Raw genomic sequence first — 7,072 nt, 5'->3', positions numbered from 1 at the left:
TACTTTGGAGGTGAAGCCCCCTTTATATAGGGAATTTTTAGGGTTTTCTATGGGCTTCTATGTCTTCGTGCTCAAAAGCATTGGGCCAAGACCCAAACTCGGGATATTCCTTTACACACCACATAGACCTTGCATGTGATGGCATCCATCTCGTCACATACATTCCCCGCCTAGGTTTATAAAGTGATGACTCGTCTTATCCCAATTTTTTTTGCATATGCTTATATTGTGAAGATATCGAGTTTATCACCTACTCAATATTGCCTTAATAAATATGGTCATGTGATCATTCTAAACATATATGACCCCATCTTTCATGTATCATACTATTATATGTCTAGTATCTATTAATATGTATCATTTTCATATAAGCAAAACATAGTAGGGCATACAGGTCAACATAACACAACATAAGAGAGTTGTTAACCTACTTTAGTCCTCCCATCATAAGATTTTTTACAACATAAGAATTTGCTCTGAATATTAAGTGATAACTAACTATAAGTCATTGCATTGCAAGTTACATGCAAGAACACATGACATTTTGATGTATATCCGCTCTTTGATTAATATGTTAAAATCGATCCTCAAGAAAATTAGCAAGTCCTGCTAAGTAAGAAGGTCTCCTACAATCATCATGAAAGATATAAATCTATTTTGCATGACTAATACAATTACAAAAACTTTACTATTTATTTTTATAAGAAAAACAAACCATCGATTAGGCATGTTTATCCTCAGTTATTAAAGGATCCTTTCGTAGGTATGTTTCCACCATATGTGTGTTATTTCCTATGGACATTCTCTTCCATGTGAGACTTTTGCATATCGGTCTTAACATGCTTTATCTTGTGTTGTTTCAACCCATGCACGTCTTATCTCTTACCTGTATAATTCATGCTTAAAAAAATATTTTTTATTGTTCGCGCAAGTTCTTGTCCTAAATAAATGAGCATCACAAAATCTCTATAATATATTTAAGACTTCCAAAATATTTGCAAATGTTTTTATTTTAAAAACTGATATTTGAAAACATGATTTCTTGATAAGTGTAAATTAAAGAAAACATCAAAACACATCAAATTATTGTTTGACTTCAAAAAACATGCGGAATGGTTAATTAAGTTTACAAACAGACACATCCATTTACTTGACCTTCTATTTAAGATTAGTGATTGGAAATAGTTACCTTTAGACCAAACGTAACTTCAAATCACATCCATAATTCACCCAATATGAAGCAAAGATGCCCTTCTCATAGTATGTTAACTTATTTATAAAGTGAGGAATTTTATTTTAGATATATACAAAATCTGTGGAGGGGAATAGTGCCTGCCAAGCAGCTGCCTGACACTTCTCCGTTGATCTGAACAAATTATGATTTTACCCCAGTTTAGAATTACGATTTTACCCCCACTTCAAAGTTACGCCTTTGCTCCCCAGTTCAAAATTACAATCTTATTATCGTTGTAGATTTGGCAAATTACAATTTTACCCTAGTTCAAAATTACGCTTTTGCCCCCGGTTGTCTTGCCATCGTTGTAAATTTTGACAAATTACAATTTTACCCCAGGTAAATTTACGCTTTTGCCCTCAGTTCAAAAATTACAATGTTGCCCAGTGGCGAAGCTTGAAAATTTCCACCGGGGGGTCGGAAGTCACCGAACCTAAAAATTCTATATAAGTAATCGGTTTTTTTAATAAAACCGGGGGGTCGAAAACGTATATACCTAAAAAATTCTACACGAAACGTACATACATAACACTACTAAGCGAAAAGTTCGGGGGGTCGGGCGCCCCTCCCGGCCCCTTAAAAGCTACGCCCTTGATGTTGCCATCATTGTAGCTTTTGACAAATTATGATTTTACCCATAGTCAAACTTACGTTTTCCCCTATAGTTCAAAAATACAGTCTTGCAATTTTTTTCATTTTTTTTTTAGCAAACCTATGGTAGTGTTTTGTTTTAATTGGTTGACTTGATATAATTTTTATTCGCTAGCGCTCGTTCATTGGTCATGAAAAATTACAGTTTTTGCCCCCAGTTTAAAGTTATAGTTTTTTCATCAGTTTTATTTTTTTCTAGCATAACTACAATAGTGTTTTAGTTTAATTGGTAAACAAATATTTGGCCTAGAGCCCTGCAAAGCAAACGGGGCATATACTAATTAAATATTAAACCAAATATAAAATATCTAAAAATATTAACTAACATACACAATAAAAGTAAGATTCAAAAGAGTAAAGTAAAAAATAAACATTACCTCTATCCCAACTAACATACACAAAACCTCTACTCTCTCTCTTTATATATATATATATACTATTTATATATTAGTAGTAGAATTTATATATTATATTATACATATGAATATAGAGTGCCCATAAATAGTGGTTGTCTTTTTATAAGTTATTGTTTTTTAGTTTTTGTAATAATATTTTATTGATCAAGTAATTTGATTTTTCTTAATAAGTTGTGTTCTATGTTTGTGTTTTTTTACATTGTGATATAAATTTTATTGAATACTGCTACTACGGTTATTGTGTCGTTGATGTATCAAACCGAAGAAAACTAATTGTTTTTTTAACGTTGCGATATAAATTTTATTGAAAACGGATGTTGTGTCGCTGTCGTACCAAACTGAGCCGAAACCGACCAAACAATATATTTATTTGTACTGGTATTTATTTATATTGTTTTCTCTTTTGATAAACTGACACCATATCGCAATCATATCGTACCGAACAACATCGATGCTTATACACTTATTCATTTTTATGGTTTTCTGTTTGATAACGGATTTCGTGTCGCTAATATAGGGAACTGAACCGCAACCGACCATAACATCGATATTGGTGCCGGTATGTATTTTTATTATTTTTGCTTTCGATAAACTGACCATATCACTACCATACCCTACCGAACAACATGGGTACTGGTAAATGTATTTATTTTTATCCTTTCCGGTTTCGATAATTATATATTTATAATTTTTTTTGTGATGATAAACGAGTATTGGTACCGGTGCATGTGTCATACCAGTATTGTAACGAACTGAACCGATACCGATCGAATGCTAGCAATAAAATACTGCACAATGCGCGGGAAAATAATCTAGTTATATTATATATTATTATATATTATATATTACCACATATAAATAAGCAACATTTTGTTGCTTCTAATGTTGTACTATAGGCATTGGGAGTGTTTCAAAAAAAAATATATTTTTCATTTTCAACCCAAAGTTTTTATCTTTTTATTTTTATTCCTTTAAGTTTATAACTTTTAACTCAAGGTTTTTTATTATTTTCAGTTTAATTTCAACACTTTTTTATTTTCAATTTTGATCCCCTATACTTTTCATCTTTTGCAAGTTTTGTCTTTTACGTTTCGTTTAAAATTTCGCGAGTTAACACGCCGCAACTGCGTGTCTCTGTGGTTCAACGTTTTTTGTCTATTTTCCCGTTTGACAGGTCCGTTGCAACATGTCTATTATTCTACATTTGACAAATTCGTTCCAATGCGTGGAGCCCTAAATCAACTTAGTTTTTTCTTTCTACATTTTACGTTTCGGTCTAATTTCTTCGCATTAACACACCGCAATGGGTGTGTGTGATTCAACAATTTTACGTATGTTTTTCGTTCAGTGTTATTTTTATTTTTTTTTATTTTATTTTACGAGCTCTTTTGTTGTTGGTTGTGTGGCATTGGGGATAGTTGGCACGATTTTACAAACGTATTTAACCTATTAAATTTTTACAAAAAATAATTTGTTTCGAGTTCACCCTTATACCTCCTTTACTTAATTAAACCTATTTTTACGTGCATGTTTTTATGTATGTGTCGATATGAATTCGATTTGCTCTACGTTTTGACGTAAACTTTTTTTTTTTCTGGAAACAAGTCAGATCAAATATAATACTTTTTTTTCAAAAAAACATCTTTTATGTGCATATTTTATGTACGTTTCGGTATAAATTCGAGTTGACGTATGTTTCAACGTAAACTTTTTTGGGAAATGAGTGTGGTCAAATATAATCTGTTTCCGTGCTTATTTTAATGTTTCATTAATTTTGTTTCGAATCGAGTGGAGTAAAATTGTGGTTTCTTTTTTTCAAAAGTTCTAATTAATCTCTTTTGATTATAGGTGTCATTTTTTTCGTTGTACCCGTTATGTTTTCTATGTATAAGTCGGATTCTATATAATACGTTATGATTGTACGATATAAATTTGATTTACTTTATGTTTTGATCTAATTGCCATGCTTTTATAGGTTACATTGAGTTCGATCAGATATGTCGAAATGCATGTTTTCATATGGTTAACGTATCACATAACGTTTAGACTAATCTATTCGATGTTTAAAATGTTCCCGCGCGCACAACGCGCGCGGGTGTTATTCCTAGTTAGTAATAGAAAGCTAATGAATATTGTTTTAATTATTATTAAATATTATATATAATATTAAAGAAGAGAACTTCTACGTCCTTTACTCTATTTTGTCACTTAGTATAACATTTCCACCTTATTTAGTTTAGTTATTGTATTTGTTTTCTTTTACTTTGACCAAATAATTTTAATACCCTAAACATTAATAAAGTTATTATACAACTCCTAAACCGATCGAATTCCTATCGTTTTCTTTTTCGTTTTACCTTTATTTATCTTTGTTATTTATTGTATTTTTTTACTTTTTCTTTTTTTTCCCTTCGAAGCCGAGTTACAACAAAAATAACATAACACATTTAGATATTATTTTGTTATGGTGTGCGATACATTCTGAATTTCAATCGCATTCCAGCGCAACGCGCGGGTAACTGCTACCATAGTTATATTATATTATATTATATTATTAGATTAGAACCCCGTGTATTACACGGGCTAAATAAATGTGAATTTATATACTAAATAATAAAATAATATATTTTTAAAAACATTGTTTATTACATGGATTGAATACATATAATTTTATATACTAAAAAATAAAAAGTTATATCTTTAAAAACCTCTTGTATTGTTGTACATGTTGAATAAATATAATTTTATACATCAAATAATGAAAAAAAAAAAACTAAATAATAAATTATTTATATATTTAAAAAACCCCGTGTATTGTACGGGTTGAATAAATCTAATTTTATATGTCAAATAATAAAAAAGTTATATTTTTAAAACTCATGTATTACACAGGTTGTATAAATGTAATTTTGTATAGTAATTTGTAAAAAAAAGTTATATCTTTAAAAAACTCCGTGTATTACACGGGTTGAATTTATATATCAAATAATAAAAAATTATATTTTTAAATACCTCATATATTACACGGGTTGGATAAATGCAATTTTGTATAGTAAATGATAAAAAAAGTTGTATCTTAAAAAACCCCGTGTGTTACACGGGTTGAATAAATGCAATTTTATATAGTAAATAATAAAAACTTATATCTTTAAAAAACCTCGTGTAAATCATGAGTTGAGTTCTGATTAATTTCAGATTTTGATTTCCTGCATTTTCTCTCTTATTAAATAATAATAATTTTTCTCTCCTTAAAATTACATTTTAAGTCATGTTCTCATTTTTATAAAACATATTTAAAAAATATATAATATTTTATTTAAAATAAATATATTTAAAACATTCACTGATTATAAAGAGTTAAATATTTAAAACATATTACTGATTATAAAGAGTCATAGATAATTTAAATATGTTACCTAAATTTGGATGTAAAAGTATAAACGTAAACATTAAAATAAAATCTCTCTACGATATAATAAAACTATAATGTAACATATTCCTATATCTAAGGAAATATATTATAAAAATAATAATTTAATATTAATAGTATATTTTCTAAATAAGTTTTTAATCTATACTATATCTCTACGTATATCTGATAATTATATATATTAAATAGTATATCTCTACGTAAATCTCATAAATAATTATTTAATTTTAAATAATTATTTAATTTTAATAGGCTAAAAAATAGATGGCTCAAATGAGTGACATGTGTCCCCAAAATGGTTTCTTTTATTATATAGTATAGATATTATATTATATATTATTATATATTATATTTATATATTTATATATATATTTAATAGAAAGATAATGAATAGTGTTTTAAATATTATAATAATATAAATATAAATATAATATATATTATTTTAACACTTTTATTTAATTGCTTGGATGGTCCTTATGGTTTCACGTTTTTTCACGTTTAGTCCCCACATTTTGAAAATAGCATGTATGCTTCCTATGTTTTGTCATTTTGTTACCCGGATAGTCCCCCAACATTTACTCTAGGGACTATCCGAGTAACAAAATGACAAACCATAGAGAGCATACCTGCTATTTTCAAACTAACTGACATCTACTCAGTGACTATCCGAGTAACAAAATGACAAACCATAGGGAGCATACCTGCTATTTTCAAAAGGTGGGGACTAAACGTGAAAAAAGTTGAAACCACAGGGACCATCCGAGGAATTAACTCATTCTTTTAATATTATAAAAATAACTATTTTCTTTACTTTTTAAGTTGGATAAGTTTGGTGTCAATGTACTGGTATCGAAAATACTGGTACGATCTAGTTCGGTATTGGTACATGAAGGTAAAAACCGGCACCTGCCTGGTACAGAAAACGTCAAAAGTTGTTGGTACCGAATTGATTTTGAAAATTTTTTCGTTCGGGAAATACGGTACTGTCCTGTACCATTTGTTCATCCCTAATCATAGGTACCGTATAAACAACAACGGTATCATACAACTTTTTTTTGTTGATTTTCTTCAACTTTTAATGATTTCTTTTTTTAGTTTCAGGGGTAGGGATGAGTTCGGTGTCAACCGAAACCGAATCGGTACCGGTACCGAAAATACTGGTTACGTTACCGGTATATGAAGGTAAAAACCGGTAGCGAACCGGTATCAGAAACGCCAAAAGTCGATACCGAATTGGTACTTAAAATCTTTCGGTTCGGGAAATTCGGTATCGGTACCCAGTACCAATGGCTCATCTCTGACCACGGGTTTCATACGAACAACATCATTATCATACAACTT

This window comes from Helianthus annuus, chromosome 11, assembly GCF_002127325.2.
Source record: "Helianthus annuus cultivar XRQ/B chromosome 11, HanXRQr2.0-SUNRISE, whole genome shotgun sequence".
NCBI classification, from domain to species: domain Eukaryota; kingdom Viridiplantae; phylum Streptophyta; class Magnoliopsida; order Asterales; family Asteraceae; genus Helianthus; species Helianthus annuus.
Note: the sequence above shows the minus strand (reverse complement) of the source record.